The sequence below is a fragment of the Vicugna pacos genome, chromosome 15 (genome assembly GCF_048564905.1).
Source record: "Vicugna pacos chromosome 15, VicPac4, whole genome shotgun sequence".
In the NCBI taxonomy this organism is placed as follows: Eukaryota; Metazoa; Chordata; class Mammalia; order Artiodactyla; family Camelidae; genus Vicugna; species Vicugna pacos.
This window is the reverse complement of record NC_133001.1, coordinates 48,887,503-48,904,576: the sequence shown is the minus strand read 5'-3', so window position 1 is coordinate 48,904,576 and position 17,074 is coordinate 48,887,503. Positions and strand designations below refer to the sequence as shown.

General features: G+C 44.8%; 1 long non-coding RNA gene across 2 annotated transcripts in view; it reads right to left on the bottom strand.

Annotated features, from left to right (window-relative positions):
* LOC107033821 (uncharacterized) overlaps window positions 1–17,074 on the bottom strand; it is a 263,656-nt gene that overhangs the window by 8,226 nt on the left and 238,356 nt on the right. For both annotated transcript variants that reach the window (XR_012059198.1, XR_012059199.1), the window contains one exon: window positions 1,008–1,072. This is a non-coding gene — a long non-coding RNA (uncharacterized lncRNA). The remainder of the gene's footprint in view (window positions 1–1,007; window positions 1,073–17,074) is intronic.

Below are 17,074 nucleotides of genomic sequence, written 5' to 3'. Positions count from 1 at the left end.
ACGTTCTTCATCAGTAACAATCTTCAAGTGAAACCCTGCTGTTAATTGGCCTTCATGCGCCTCAGTTCCTTAAACCTGTAACATTCAGACCCCCTCCTATGGCAGGGACGTTTTTGGTTAATTGACCTGCATGTACTCCTTTACATTTCTCATCTTCTAACTGGATCAGGACCATGTGACTTATTTCAGCCAATCGGCTGTGAACGGAAGTGTTGTAAGTCACGTCCTGTGATGATAGGTAAGATCCAGTGTCTCCTATCTTTGTCTTCCCATGAAGGACACCTATCCCAGATGACCTAGCTGCAAGATGGAGGAAGATTTTACATGAGTGTGAAATAAAACTTCCACATGTTAAGCCACTGAGACTGGGGAGTTTGTTGTAGCAGGTAGGATTAATAACCATGACTAATATGCTGACAGTGTAAGGCTCTTAGGAGGATTAAACAGTTCATTTAAATAAAAGCTTGAGCACAGTGTTTGAGAGAAATCTACATGGCTATATGGTGAAGTAAGGATGCCATTAGGTAATAAAATGGTTACATTGAAAGAAAAATGTCTAGAAGACAGGAAGCCTTGGTTCTAGAGTCATGGAACTTTAGGCCTGGACCTAGAAGTCATTTAATCTAATATTTTCTAAACTTGTTTGACTATAAACATCAGGTTCTCAGGAGAAATACAGATTTCAAGGTCTTGCCCCCCGTTACAATGAATCATAATCTCTACGGGAGGTTTCGATCACAATTGTTTTGTTGGTTTTATATGGAAGGAAAGTGAGTCACAAGAGCTTGATGACTTTCCTAAGGCCACAGAGCTGATTATTTAGCACACTGAGATTAGGACCCAGCTGCCACGAAGCCTAATGCTTTACTTCTGGGCTCACATGCTAATGTTCTAATGGAGTGAGGCCAAGACTGACCCTTTGTCCCCCTTTTTCTGATAAATCATGTCAAGACCTGCAAATGATTTTACCCCTTAACAATGAAAAGAAGATGTAATTTTAAAATTACCTTGGATGTACAGTAAAAGCAGCATTCCCATAATCAATCATCCAAAATCACGGGGTTATTTGGAGCTATTTGAAGGAAAGTAAATTGAAAACATGTTGTTAAACAATGCACCAAAGAGTTATCAAATCATAAACATCTAGATTACTTTAACATGTTGATTATTCCACATTTAGGGTCTCCTTACAAAGTAACTCTGGCCATGAAGAGACCTGGAAAATTCAATGAATCTCTTCCTAAGTTGTTAACTGTATTGGGTTCAACCACTTGGCCATGTGGGAACATATGTTAAAGTGAAAAAATACACACACACACACACACACACACACACACACACAGACAGACAGACATACTTTTTGGAGCTATTATTCACACTTTCACTAAGCAGAAGACACGGAGGCCTGTTATTAGGACATGTCTCTGAGGGTAAAGAAATAGCTGGGGGAACGCAGTGGTATAACATTGAACACATTAAAACCTATCTGGAACTTAGGAAATCAAATATACAGACATTCCATAATGACCCCTGGGTTTTAGCATAATTCCTGAACCTGAAAATTCATAACTAAATAACGGCAGCACATTTATGACATAAAATGCCTTAACCATTTGTTTATTATTATATGTGGATTTCAAGTTTTATGTTTAAGAAAATTGAAAGCCTAGCCTTTTCCTCCCCCTTGGAGGGGCGATACACCAGATACCACTGAGAGTCTTTGTTTTTCTCACTGGGAGAGAGCTAAACCAAGGCTGAAATTTACGTCAAGGCATCTATTTGGTTATCAAATCTACGATCATACACTCGTGTTAAACTAAACCAAATTAAATTAATCTTTGTTGAAAAATAAATGATGTAATTCCTGGAGGATCCTGTTTTACTCCCAGGATGGTGTCCTGGTTTTTCTAAGTAGCTTATATGAAAGCAAAGTCTGAAATTGCCCTTGAAACTGAAAAGAGGAAATTGCCTTGAGTGTGGCAGGTGTCTAGAAGGAGTCCCTACCCATGAGTGATCTGTGATCTAAGGGGTCATCATTCTAGGACTAAATTATATATGCATTCTTCCTGAGGCCGGATGCAAAGGCTGAACTCTAAAATTAATCTAGATGTTATTTCTTCTTTGAGTTCTAAAATGAGCCCAGGGAAGATTAGAAGTCATTCATCTGACTGCGAATCACAGTGCATCCTCTGACTTTTCTTGGAATGGATTCCTTATGTGGACGCAATGCGAGCTGAATTGCATCTGGTTATTGTTTCTAGAGAACTCTGCTGAAATTCAAACTGAGCCTGTGTATTGTGAGCTGATTTACAGCGCCTGCCCATATGAGAACCAGAATGGGACTGGGAGCTGTGACAACCAGGAGGTTACACTGAGGACTGGGTCCATATTAAAAGGGCATGGCTCGGGGGCCGGGAGGAGCAAATGCGATGTTCTCCTGGGCAAAGAAGCCTTCTCTTAGGGCTCTGATAACAGCCAGGAGGGAGAAAGAATGACAGCAGCACGGTGGAAAGAAGACAGAATTTGAAATCAGACATAGCTGAATCTTAATCACGGCTCCACCATGGAGGAGATAGGTGATTTTTAAGTAAGTTTTGTGACTACTCTGAGCCTCAGCTTGCCTGCTGGCAAAACAGTAATAATAGTGGTCTTAAAATAAGCCTGCCTATGGAGTTGTGAGAATTAATGGGAGGCTTCATGCCTAGTATTTAGCATCTGGGAGGTCAAGGAAAAATAGAAAAGTGGTAAATCTTCAGTAATCTCATCGGCCACCAACACACACTGAACGTTTATTATGTGTCCACCATTTTACCACCATTGATGCCAAGCACACACCTGGCGTTAGTGGACACTCAATAAATCCATCATGAAATGACAAAATGATGACTGGAGCTCTTTCAACGTTGACTATCTTTGGCCACGAAAAGAGACAGGCAAGACCAGAGGGGAGCGCCCATGCGCTGGTGCTGGGGGCCCCCAGTGCCTGCACAGCTGTGGGTTTCTGGGGGGACGGCCCTCTCATTTCCTTGGTTCCCTGCCCTTCCGTGAATGGCCTTACCCCTGCTGCTGGGGTGGGGGGTGGGTAGACCTCATTGAGTGTTTTGTGGTCTTGCTGCTTCTGAGTCCAGGGGGAAAAACTGAAACACAAACTAAAAATGTCAAGTTCGATTCTGCTCCTGGAGTTCCCGAGGGCTGGGCAGAGGGTTTGTAGTTTCACCGCAAGCATTTACCAGGGCGCACACTTTGGCAGGACTGAGTCTCCAGATAGCCTAACCTCTGCAGACCCAGAGTGCAGCTGAGCCTCAGGGGTCATGGAAGGGGGAGGTTCTGGGGGGTCCTGGAAAAGACTAATTCAACTTGGGTTCATCATCCTCCAACCCCCCAGTGTAGCCCAGGCTCACTTGGTTTCTGGTTTCAAAATGAAATTTTCACACGGCCCAAATCTCAACCCACCCCTAATTTAAAGAAACAGGCCCTTGGCATGTGATCCAGATAGATCAGCAGTTGCTCACATACAGCTGTGCACATCTGGCACACAGGTATGTGATTTTGCACGAAGATAAATTGTGTGGGGACCAAATGCACAGTTGTTAAACTAAAAATGAATCGCTCCTTGGAAGCAATCTTCCTGCACAGCAGGGCCTCTGCGTGAGCTTGATCTTTTTCATTAGGCCCTTCTCAGAAAGCACAGCTTTCTCCAGAAGGTCTGTGGGTGAAGGGAGGGGCATGCCAACACCTGCAGTTGGCTGTCTGCTGCTCCCTTCAAATCCGAACTTGGACACAGCCTCTGACAGCCGTGGTCAGGCAGTCCTCCCCGGGGAGTCACCCCCAGCCCAGGATCAAGGAAGAGGCCAAGTCCTTCCGTGGTACTGCTTCACTTTCCATAAAGTGTATTTTGCCCGGGGCTGGTTCTTCAGTGGGGAGTCCTTTTGTGGACAGTTGCTGATGGATTCCGGCCCTTCACCAAACTCGTTGGACCAAGAAGTCCACCTCCCTTGGGAGCCTTACGGAGTTAATGGCATCCACCCACTGGGAGCAGCTTGTAACTCAGGGGAGAACATCACGCTCACATGATCTCCAGATCAGAGAGCTCCACTTCAAGATGCTTCACTGGCCTGGAGGAGAGGAAAAATTGGCTCCTGAGCTAGGCAGCCTCCCGGACTCCGCAGAGCACTGCTCTTCTGACTCAGTGGGCTCTATGACGAGGCCTTGGTGTCGAATGCTCCGTTCCAGGCTCAGTTTCACAATTCCAGCAATAGGAAGTTACTAGTTATGGGCACAAATGAGTCAACAATTTTGAAGGAGAGTCTTTCTGTCTTTTTTCCATGGGATGCTCACACAAGCGATGGTCTACCAAATTGATCTATATTCTTGTTTCTCAATATCTTCCTCTCTCTCAGTCCCCCTTCCACCCTGATGTTTGTCTATTTCTTTCTCACAGAGGGAAATGCAATCAGCATCTTATTCTACGTGAGTCAGAGTAGTAGATTAGCATAATATCCATTTCTGCAATGTTGCATATGCTGTTTTTGTCTAAAATTTTATATCCTTTCCCCAGCTTGCTGAGCCCTGGATTATTCTTTATAGGCCTCACCTGTTTTATGACTCCTGCTCATACAGGAGATGACTACTCTCCATGCTACCATTATACTTCATGCATACCTGTCTATTAACACACGTCAGTTTTGTGATCATCCGTTTATACATCTGCGTTCCCACCACACTGTGGGCCTCTCCACAGCAAGGACTGTCTAGTTTTTTCTATTTCCAACACTGAACCCTGCTCTGATAAATAAATACGTGCCAAATGAATATCAGAATGGTTCCTTCTTTCCTTGACATCATTTTGTTTCGACCCAGGTATTCCCAGTTTGCGAACTCCACGATAGCCCAGTATGAGAATGCAAAGTGCCTTCCGTAAAGGTGACCTGGATGTGACCGAAACCAAACAGAAAACAGCCACATTCAGAGGTAGCCTGCCATGGCCAGAATTATCTTTTGGTCCTGACCAGGGACAAAATAAGAAGGAACAGATGAGCGAGTGAGAGCAGGACAGATTTTCTTTGTTCTTATTGTAAGAAAATGTGAGTACCTTTAGACCTTCCTGCTGGGACCCAGGTGTGTGCAGAGATGCACTTCACGTGGTTGCCGCTGAGGGTATTCAGGGTCAGCTGCTGTGAGAGCTTCCCGAAGGGCTTCCAATCCAAGACCCATCACCAGCAGCGCCTCCCAACACACTGTCCCTATTAGCACGTTCCATTTTGCCCAATTGTCCAGGCTTGCCTTGGACTGGTGGTTTATAACTCTGTGAAACCTCAGAGTGAGCAAAAGCCTTCGGGGGAACGTCTGTCGTTTGCAGAACACAACCTAAATTCTACACTTACGTGGGGACAGAAAATTGGGAAGAATTGACAGCATGTATGTCTGTTGATTTACTATATGTGTGTGTGTATGCCCGTTTACCAGCTGTTTTTCCATTCAACTTTTAGGAATACAACCCAAAAGTACTCACCAAAATGAATAACTGATGAGTTTGTCAATCCCTCTCTTCCTGGTAGAAGAGTTTTATCTCAGGGTCCCGCATGATACTAAAATCCCATGTCTCAGGAAAGAGGGTTTCTAAGGAGAGTTTCCCATGATTTCCCACCCAGACACGGAAAGCCCTGGCACTGCCCAAGGTTGCTCCTTCATCCCTGTCCTTCACCTTCCGTGCCCTGGTCCCTCCTGCCGAGCCTCTGCCCCAGGATCCCCTGAAGCAGCATCACCTCTCTCCCCACACGGTCCGCCTGGGGGCCGGGGACCAAGCCGCCGTAGGGACTGTCCTGTTCCTTACAACGTGTGGGGAGAGACACAGCCACCTGGAGTGGCGGAAGGAGATCTTACCGCTTCTGCTGAAAAATACATGCTGAAAAAGTAACCCTCTGAGGAGGGGACCGGATTCGACCAGGCAGTCATCTAGCAACTTTCTGCTCTTGCTGTCACGCACAGCGCCCCATCGGTATCAGCCCGCGTTTCCAACTGAGGGAGGAAGCAGCCCGCGCGCAGCCGGACGACGACCTCCCGTCCACTGCGCCCTGGCCCCGTCAGAGCTCTTGCACGATAAACTGAAAGACGTTAAGGCTTGCTCTGGAAGGCAAGGGGACGAAAGTGAAGCTGTCGGGGAAGGGAAGCCAGACTAGACTTGGAATTAAGAAACTGGAAACTCACCCAGTTTTTCCCTCTGCTCCCTCAGAAAAGTCCCTTACCTTCTCTGAGCCAGTTTCCTTCATGACAAAAAAAAAAAAAAAAATCAACTGTACCCATCTAGTTTGCTTTAGTTTTTATCGTCTCACCTTCTAGGATCTCGACAAAATTGATTCCTTTAGAGAACCTACAGTTTGCGTTTCCATAGCTAGTATTCTGTCTTATCTTTTCTTATTTTTTTTTTCAGGGATTTGTCCAGAAAGATACTGTTGGGCTGGATTTCCTTTCAGTCCAATGGCCAGTTTTGCTCTCTAGAAGCCCCTGAGCCTGGGTGGGCCTCGCCCTCAAAGCTGAGTCTGTTTTCATGTTTGGGTTACTGATCCGCCTAGAGTAGGTATTCATGAAACACTTGCTAATGAAAATAATCGCCCTTCTTTTAAAACCAACATTGAGAAACGTTCTCTTTAAAAGTTCAGTCAATACGGAAACCCCCCCCCCACATCCGGTGGTTAAAAGCAACTGGTCCACTGCATTGTTTTCTGAATTCGTTCTCCTGCGTTGATAAGGAGATTCCAGTTATCAGCCAGCTTTGCTGGACTGGGAGAGCTTTAGGGCACTGATAGTGAAAGGCCCGTCTTCCAGATTTTCCTGGCATTTCTGACATTCTTCAATCATATCTTTTTATCCGGACCACATCGTTCCAGACCTCCAAGACCAGTCTCTTTCTTAGGAAACTGGCTAAATCTTGTAAGCTTCTCCCGTCTGTCTCAGGGAGCACGGCGATCCTGGAGTGTACCACGTACAGGGTGTGTGTGAAACCCTGCCTCAGACAGGCAGGGGGTCAGCAGTTCTGTGTTCCTAAGGCCTTTGATTAGCACCTAAAAGAGCAAGACACCTTCACAGAAGAGCCCACGATGTGAAGTGCTGTTGGTTTTCAGCACTCATTTCTGACTCCAGTCATGTGTATGTGAGCCCCTAGTAACTTCTCACACCTGGAATTCAACTCCCAACAAACAAGTAGGGATCCTCTCTAAAAATGTTAAAGTAGGCTGATGCAGAGCGTTCTCTTCTTCATTTCCAGTTGTTTGTCCTCACCTTGGTAGTATAACCTTCTCTCAAAATACACAAGATTATGCCACACGTATCACAGTCAAAATTACTTTCTGGAAAAACATTCTGTAAACCCATTGTGATAAGTGTGGATGACTGAAGGAGTCTTCAAATGAGAAATGGGGGTGGGTGGTGCCATGGTAGGGACACAAGCCTTAAACTAAAGGGGCCATGAAGTCACACACAGTGGCCTTTGGCAGAGGGACGGGCACAGGAGCCTGCATTACCTCTGGGAGGCGGGAAACACGGGGGAGTCAGGCTCTGCCATGCTGGGTAAGGAGAAGGTCCGGTGAACTAAACCCACTCAGTTCTATTAACAAACCCTCAGCGAAATTGGAACATGTTTCTCCAGTGAGCCCACTGTCTTGTAACAGAAAGCAATCCGAGTTTCTCCGCTGGCCCCGCACCTCCTGTCGGAGCCAGCTTCCTGAGATGCACATCCTTTTGGCAGGCGACCCCACAGCCTTCCGGAGGAAGTGTGAAGTGCGCCTCCCAGAGGGGGACTGGGGCCCAGGTCCATCTCCTCCAGCTACTCTGGCAGAGGGAGGCCCTCGGCGCTCTACTTGCTGAACAGGGTGCCGTCCGTAGATGTCTGAACCAGCAACACCGAGTGGAAATGCCTCGAGGGGTGGTGCAGGGGTGCTCTTTAAGAATGTGGCTACTTGTGGCTATTGTGGGAGCAGTCCGTCATCTCTAAAACACAGTGTAAAGTACAGTGTGTGGTCCTAGTCCCTTGGGATTTTCTTGGCCTAGAATTTAATTAAGGTCCTTAGGAGGAAAGCTAGGAAGTGAAATGACTGGTGTGCCCCTAAGTGTGTGTTTTAAATGCTCACGACAGTACAATCCACAAGTTAGTTTTCATTTATGAAAAGCCCCAGTGAGAATAAACTAAGCAGGGGGCATAATACATGGCAGCTCCATTACAAGTAAGCCAGGCAGACCGCGCTGGCCATTTGTTTCCTTCTGGGACCTTGGATGAGACAGCGTGTCTGCCACTCAGTTGGCAGTGTGTCATCCAGTCAACCCCAGACCACATTCCCCATCGGAGTATGTAGTTGTACCAGTTGTCCCCAGTGTTGTTGCAGGGACTCTAACCCTAACCCATCTGCCCAATGGTGAGCCCAACATCCCCAGGAAAGACAGTACCAACAGCCCACCACCCTAAAGGTCCGAAACCCATGTGCTTTCTAAGCGGCCTCAGTGAAGCTGAGGGTGCCGGGCAGAATCAGAGACCCTCGTTGTAGGATGGGGTGCCTTCACTTGAGAAATGTCAGTAGCTTACTTCGATTTGTGGTCTAGAGAAAGCATTTCAGCAATATATTCATTAAGAACATACCCACTTGAACTTACTTCATTTCTCAGGATTGCCAAACCAGGCAAATGCAGAAGGTGTGGTCCATACTTCTTTGAGTGTGAGGTGGCTCCTTGTGGCGTCAAAGTATTTCACAGCTTACAGCCTCAATGCCAGTTGTTTTACTTCTTGTGCTTTGTTTCAAATGAATTGGTTTTTACATACATTAGCATTTTGTTTACGCCCACATTGTCTACATCTGTTTTTAAGGTGCTCATCCCTATGTGGAAACCATAATTTATTCAGTCTACCGACAATATTTGGTTTGTGTGAGAATCCACAGACATGTGTGTTAATTCTACAGTTTCCAGTGGCCGCTGGGAATCGTGAAGACTGGACGTCAGCGCTGGTATTCAATCAGGCACAACAGAGTTTCTCATGATACATTGCGGAGATCAGAGAAATAAAGGTAGATTTTGATGTGTTAGGTGAATATGAAGCAGAACCACCACTTCCAAAAGTGCTGATCATAAATGGGGCAAATGGAATCCGGTCTGTAATGAGCAACTATAAGCTCTACCCTGGTTCTCTTCTCTTCCATCCTTGATCTGCCACTGACTCAAGGCATGATCTGGAAAATGTCATTTTCCCCCAGTTTTATTGAGAAATAATTGGCATACATCACTGTGTAAGTTGAAGGCATACAGCATGATGGCTTGATCTACGTATATTGTGAAATGATTACCACAATAGGTTTAGCTAACATCCATCTTCTCATATAGATACAATAAAAAGAAAAGGAAAAAAAAGAAAAAGGAAAAAAAATCCTTACAATGAGAGCTCTTAGGATTTATCCTCCTAACAACTGCCCTATATATCATTCAGCAGCATAAGTTACAGTCATCATATTGTACATTACAACCCTAGAACTTATTTGCTTATAACTGGAAGGTTGTGCCTTTTGACCGTCTTTCTCCAGTTCTCCCTTTCCCTACTCCCCACCTCCAGTAAGCACAACTCTGATCTCTTTTCCTGTGAATTTGGGTTTTTTGTTGTTGTTGTTTGTTTTAGCTTTGTTTTGTTCTTAGATTTCACACAGGAGATTCATACAGTATTTGTCCTGCTCTGTCTGTCTTATTTCACTTAGCATAATGCCTTCAAGGCCAATTCATGCTGTTGCAAAGGGTAGTATTTCCTTGTTTTTTAAGGCTGCATAATATTCCACTGTGTATATACACCACGACTTCTTTATGCATTCATCCATGGACACTTCAGTTGCCTCTAAGTCTTGGCTATTGTAAATAATGCTGCTGTGAACATGGGAGTGCAGATATCTTTTCGACTTAGCGTTTTCACTTCCTTTGGGTATGTTCTCAGAAGTAGAATTGCTGCATCATACAGTAGTTCTATTTTTAATTTTTTGAGGATCCTCCATTATATTTTCCACAGTGGCTGTACCAACAATCTCACCAGCAGTGCACAAGGGTTCACTTTTCTCCACGTCCACACCAACTTTTGTTAACTCTTATCTCTTTGATGATAGTCATTCAAACAAGTGTGAGGTGATATCCCATTGTGGTTTTCCTTTGCATAGGAAATGCCATTTTCGCTCTCTCAGTCTCAAATTCTTCACCTAGGACATGGGAGATGGGATGTGAAATAGAACAGTGGTTTGGAATCTTTTGATTTGTAAATCTCATTGAAATTTTTATGAATCCCAAGTGTCATCTTTCTGGAAAATGCTTATATGCACAATATTTACCTACAATTCAGGGGCCTTGTGGATCTTCTGGAGCCATGCTAAGAACCCGTCTGGGTAATGACCAGAGGTAACCCCAGCATGGACACTGCGGTTCTAGAGAGTCACAGTTACACGGTCCTGGAGCTGTGATGATCTCACTTTTGTTTCAAACACCTCCTTTGCAGAGATATAATAGGAACCGCTTCCAGGGAGGCATCTGGAAAGCATGTAGCGTGACCTCCATCTGTGTTCGGTTTCAGTTTGTTCCAACTGGTGACCCTGCAGTGCTCTTTGTTTCTCCCTGACCCAGACATGCTCTGTCTCCCTGGCTGCCCTGTACCTTCCTTGGCCTTATAAAAATGACTGTGCCAAAGGCAAGACGGCTCCACCCAGGAGAGGGGCCTTCCAGCCTTGTCTCTTGCTAGGATAGCTCCTTCAGCCGACCCTAAAAAATTCATTCCCTCCTCCATAATTTGATTCCTTTCCTAGAAGCCTCTTCATACTTTAGAGAAAGGATTCTTTTTACAGGCACCAACCATACAGAGTGTGTCCAGCACTGAGCTGCAGAGGCAAGTCAGAGAGAGAGGGCATAGCTTATGGATGCTGATGTTTTCAAGCTTCCAAGCCAGTGATGGGACTGTATGACCAACACTATATAAGGGAAGATTGTGGGTGTTGGGCAAGATGTCCTTTCTCATACCAAGTCTCACTCTTGCAGGTTTATAGCAGCCCCCTTGGCATGGAACCTGAGCACCTTTTCTTAGAATCACTTTGGGCCACTCCCCCATCATTATCTGTATCTGCACTGTCCAGTACAGTGGCCACTAGTCACGTGAGCTACATAAATTCATTTCAATTAAAAATAAAGTTCCTCAGGTGCACTAGTCACATTTCAAGTGCTCAGTCACTACGTATGGCTTGTAGCTATCAGACTGGATGGCACAGATACAGAACACTCCTTCCCATCATCACAGAAAGTTCTTCTGGACGTCAATGGTACTTACTTACATTCAGTCTATACACCCTCTGCACTAGCACCCGACTGAGTTTTGAAAACATAGAAGTGAACAAGACAAGCTGCTGCTCTCAAGGGGCTTGTGGGTTGTGAAGGAGACAGATACAGAATTATGCCATCATGGTACTCTGAGCTCCTCAGGTGGAGACGGGGGGAGGGATTCCAAGCAGAGACAACAGCCCTAAAAACACTGCACATTCAGAAAAGGGGGAATGTTCCAAATGTTTTTCAAATGTAGAGTCAATGTGCCTGGTGAATAAAAGAGAGGTGAGAATGACCACCTAAGGAGAGAAGGTAAGCAAGGCTTGGATTTGATGAGATCTTGTATGCCGTGCTTAACTGGTAGTTTTATAAAGACTTATTCTTCTATAAGCTGACCTTTAACTAGTTTTGATTTCCTCAGTTTTTTTTCTTGAAACCAAATGCCATTTTCCCCTATCTCTGCCAAAACCTTATTCTAGTGCCTCATTACAAAATTTAGAATCCTGAGTTCCTGTCTTCTCTGTAGCTTAGCTTGCCGTTCTTCCAAGCACGTCCCCTTGGGTCAGCATCTCCTACTGTCATGTATGGTTGCTGGAAGGCACAATCCTATGGTTCATGTTTGGGTTTACCTAAGCATCTGGAAGCTCAGAGATGACCTTAAGTTGACAATGAGGATGGTGATCACAAGTAAGATGAAACAGGGCTACCTCCAAAGAGAAACCTTTAGTTTGTTATGATAAGAGGATCAAGGAAAGCCAGTGGGAGAGCAAGTGGAAAAGACACTTGGAGAAGACTCTACAAGAGGCATTCCAGGAGCCCTTCATCTCCAAGACTGGGGGCTTCCTTTCAAGCTACCTAAATCCCCCCATGTGTGGTTGAGATGCATCTCTGTGTGTCTGTGCTAGATGCATCATGATGACCATTAAAGATGCACCCCATGAAACTATGGCTGCATTCCAGCAAACATTTATTGTGCATCTGACAATTATCCGGACCTTGCTGCATTCAACGGAGACACATCTCGGGTCCAAGGAGAGAAGGCTCTTGGTGTTATCATGATCCCAGCGTCTGAAACAGTCATTACAGGTTTCAAAACCCTTCCACCGCTGTCATCTCCTGTGGTCTCAAAATATCCCTGCTAAGTAGATAAGATCAGGTTTGTTATCCCAGTTTTACAGGTGGCAAAACCAAGGTCCAGAGATATGAAGTCACTTCCTGATATCACTTCAAATTAGAGCATTAGAGCCAGTTCAGTTATTTCCAAATCTAAGCTTTGAAACATGTTCTCAGAAAGCAAGTTATGTAATTACAGCAAATTCCCCTAAAGTCAAATTTTCTTAGTACATTGGGATGAAACATCCAATCTGAGGCAAAAAAAAAAAAAAATCCCATGAGACCCTTGACAATTGCATGTGGTTAAAAACAGACATAATACTGCAGCTCCTAAGCCCTCAACATGCCTCTTAATGATCAACAGAAGTCAGAAACTGACTTCTTCTGAAAGTCATCAAGATTAAAATGTCAGGTGGCCATAACCATCAATGAAATTCCTGTTACATAAGAGTAAGGAAGAGCGTGGTATGTTTTAAAATAGTCACTTAAAATAATGCAAATAAAAGTACATCTATACCTTTGTTCACCATTTCAGTGGATCCAAAAAGTTTGTGACAAAAATACAGTGGCCCACATTGAGTTGGGCCTGAAGAGCAAATGCTAAAGAGAAGTCTGTTTCGAGCCTTCATTGAATTGCCACTGCATGGTTGCAAATAAATTCCAGCACATGCTGTTTTAATTAATGGAAAATAATAAGATAACAGTCATAATCACAAGGCTTACCCAACCATACAGTTAAGCATACATTTGTTTTCAATTATAGTTAAAATGCATTCAGCTGAACACAACTTAAGTGGTAATTGCATTCTTTACAAGTTGCTAATAATCCTTGGAATGGTCACTCTAATAAAAATTTGCCTGTAATGGGTACATGTCCTGCTTCCTCACATGTCAAGGCCAGTGAAGTCATTAGGAGCACTCGCAGTCCAGCAGCCTATCTGGAGACTTAGACTTCTGTCCAAAGCCCACACACATGAGCCACTCACTGTGTACTTAACGTGGGATGCAGCATGGTCATTTGATTGTGGTTTTATGCTCTTTCCCAGGAATGCTTCTCAGGGGCAATCCTTCCCTTGCAGAGCAGCTATTCATCATTTGCTATCAGATGAGGCCTCCGACTGACACTCCAGTAGGATGCAAAGGACTTTGCTCAGCCATCCTGGCTACAGGGACTTCATTTTGAGATCGTCACTGACCTCCACCCAAATTTCCAGGACATTAATCTGTGTTTAATGGGTGGGTGGTTGTAGGACTGGTCTGGCCACAGCATTCCAATCCAGGAAAATATGTCTGGGTGCACACATAGTTTGATAAATTGTTTTTAATGTTCTGAGTCAGGGGAAAATGTTAGGCTTAACGTTACGTGCGCCCTTTCTTTTCTCTTCTCCCAATACTTGCACTAACTGTGTCTCTCTTCCTCCATGCCTCCTTTTCTGCCATGCTCCTCTTTCTTCTCTCCTTCTTCTCCCTTCCTCTCAGCTCTCCCTATGGAAGAATTTCCGAGCAAATAACAGAGCTTGTCTTAGTGTCAACGTGGGGTGGCTCTGAACTGTCTCATTTCCTCAACTGCCATCTCAAATGTCTGCCACTCCAGCAATATTGCATCGCTGAGTCTGGAGAGCTATTATAATTCACGTACCTGGAAGATTATTGTTTTCATCATCTACCTGAAACTAAGAGGAAGATCATGGAAACTATGTATGCTCAGAGAGAGGAGAGCAGACTTGGCGAAAAAGGGACGGCGCCTACCAATTTTACCCTGGAAAGAAATGTGAGCCTCCTCTTAGCCATGCTTTTCTAAAGGGAAAGGTACAAAGTTATGCAATAAACTCATATTAAACAAATAAATGGGAGTGGAAGTAGTCAAGACGATGAGACGACAGACAGACTGACTGTACACATTACAAACAAGGTACGGTCTCTAGTATCCAAGGCAGTGCTTGGGGAATCATTAGGTTTGCATATAAATTCACCAGGCATTTAGCCACATTTCATCCCTAACAGTTGACATCTTTAAATGAATCTTTCCTCTTTGTCAGTCCCAACCCTGAGAGACTGGTGGGAGAAGGTGTGGAGGTCCTGTCGGGCCGATCATGGTGTGACTACAGGAGCCCAAACAGTTCTCTTCCCACCTTTGTGTCTTCCTTTTCTCTTCGTTTAAAGTGGTCATTTTAAAGGTACTTCTCATCTCTGACAACTGTAACTCCATGAAAGCTCAACTCAGATTAAGAAAGTCTTCTCTTCCAGTCTTGCCACTGTAGTAAATCACCTATGAGTAGAGTTACTTGGGTGAGTTCACACTCTTACACCTCCTGCTCCTAGGATTGCACGGCAGTCTGTCTAGCTGTAATTCACTCCTGCCCTAATAACACTCGCTCATCCTTCAACCTCATCGATGCGAGTGGCATAGCCCCAGAGGTAATTGTCACAACAGCTGCAACCTGGCAGCCACTATTCCAGGCAAGTGCTAGAAAGACAGTATGGTGCTGATTGCTACCTGCTTCTGTATAGTTACTCCTCCACTTGCTCCCCAAAGTACAGCACCACCATCACCCCTGAGCACATGGTGTCCCCCAACAGTGTTCCACCCGCTGAAATTTTACTGAGCTCTAATATGAACCAGACTCCATTCATTACATAGACTCTAATTTGGACTGAACTAAACTGTCTCAATGCAAACACTCTTTTGAGCCTTATCTCCCATTGACCCTCAACATGTCCTCAGAGCTTCAGCCAGACTTGAGAGCTTGTAGTATTAGTTTTCTATTGCTGTGTAACAAATTACCACCAACTTAGTAGCTTAAAAAATATCCCTTTGTTATCTCATTGTTTTTCTTGGTCTGGAGTCCAGGCACGCCTCAGCTGGAGCCTCTGCTCAGGGTCTCACAAGACTGCAATCTGGGTGTCCCCCATGCTACTTTCCTTTCTGGAGTTCAGGGTCCTTTCCCAAGCCCATCTGTTTATTGGTAGAATGCAGTCTCTGGCAGCTGTAGGACCGAGGTCCTGCTTTCTTGTTGGTGGTCAGCTGGGGGCTGCTTTCGGCACCTGGAGCCCCTAGTTTCTCGCCAAGTAGAACTCTTGCAAGTGGCAACTCATCTCTGCAAATGCCTTGTTATCAGCTCACCTTTACCGTATAACATAATCTAATCACGGGAGTGGCATCCACCACCTGTCACATCATCTATCGGCTAGAAAAAGCCAACAGGTCCCACAGGTCCCACCCGCGCTCAAGGAGAGGGAGTTATACAAGGGTGTGAATTAGAATTCTGCCTCCAAAACGGTCATTCCCAGAGCACTTTTCTTACCCCTTTTAGACATGAGTACTCTTCCATCTCGTAAGGGTCTTCACATATCTTTGCCTATCCCTAAAATCATCCCACCCCTAGTTGAGTTTTAAGTGTGTCCAGCTCCCCCTCCAAGGCTTCCATGACAGGTACAGTTCTCTAAGGTCATTTACTCATTCTGGAATGCATTAGAGTTTGCAAGATTTTCTCTCCAGGATGCACAGACCTTCTTCAGAGTAGGTAACTGGATTATATTCAATCATATATCCCCTTCCCACCCCCCACCCTCCACCACAGCACCCTGCACAATGTTTTCTACATAGGTGGTAGCTGGCAAATAAATGCTAGTGGAATTCAATAAATTGAACTGAAGCATAGAATTACAGAATCTGCAAGGTTGGAACAAAGCTTCGAGGTCATCTAGACCAAACTCGTTCCCTTATTGCTCTTGGCTGGAGGCTGTTGGCATCTCTTCATGTTTCTATGTCCCATCTGCTATCAAACATTTTTATGACATTTATTTCCTCATTATAGTCCTTATTGTGTTTTATTTATATATCTGTGAGGCACATGAGGGTTGGAAATTCTCCCTTCCCTTGCAATCTTTTCTTCCCCAAGCCTCAGCCAGCCAGCCTCCCTATGCCCGTGACAGGCCTCCAGGGCTCCAGTGACAGCTTTACTCACGTCCCTGTATGTCTCTTCTGTCTCCTCCGTGCCTCCATCATCAATTTCAAACTTCCTGTCCTGACATTCAAGGCCTCCTTACACTTTGAGTCTGTCTTTATCGCCTCCCTTATTTTTCCCGTGTCTCCCTCCCTAGCTCCCACTCCAAATTCTGGGCATTCCTCCAAGTTTCTCCATATTCCTGGAACCATCATCCCCCATCCTCTCCCTCCCCCATTTCCCCCATCATCTGTCAAGCTTTCTCTTACTTCTCTTATCTTCCCTAACCCTAAAAAAATTTGAAGAAACTCTCCTCTGCCACAATAAACAGATGTATATTTAATTTTCTATTAGCTGGCCTGGTGACTGACCATTGAAATATACTCAGGACAGATGTGCTAATACTTTGATCATTGCCGCAGCAAAAATCATAGGCAGCTTCCAATGTTGGACACGGTGATATGGGAAGAAAGCCCTCAATGGAACAGAATTAAGTTGTCTTGATTTGCCCATGGGTGGGACTAAGTCAAGGAGGAAAAGAATTATTTAGGACTTGGTCTATCACTCTAATAGGTTTTCCCATCATTTCAGGTAAAATGGGCAGGCTAGGCAATGGAGATATTTTTAAGGTTAGCTCTCATAGTTACCAACTGGAGTGATGTTGGATAAATTATGTAAACTTTCTGATACTC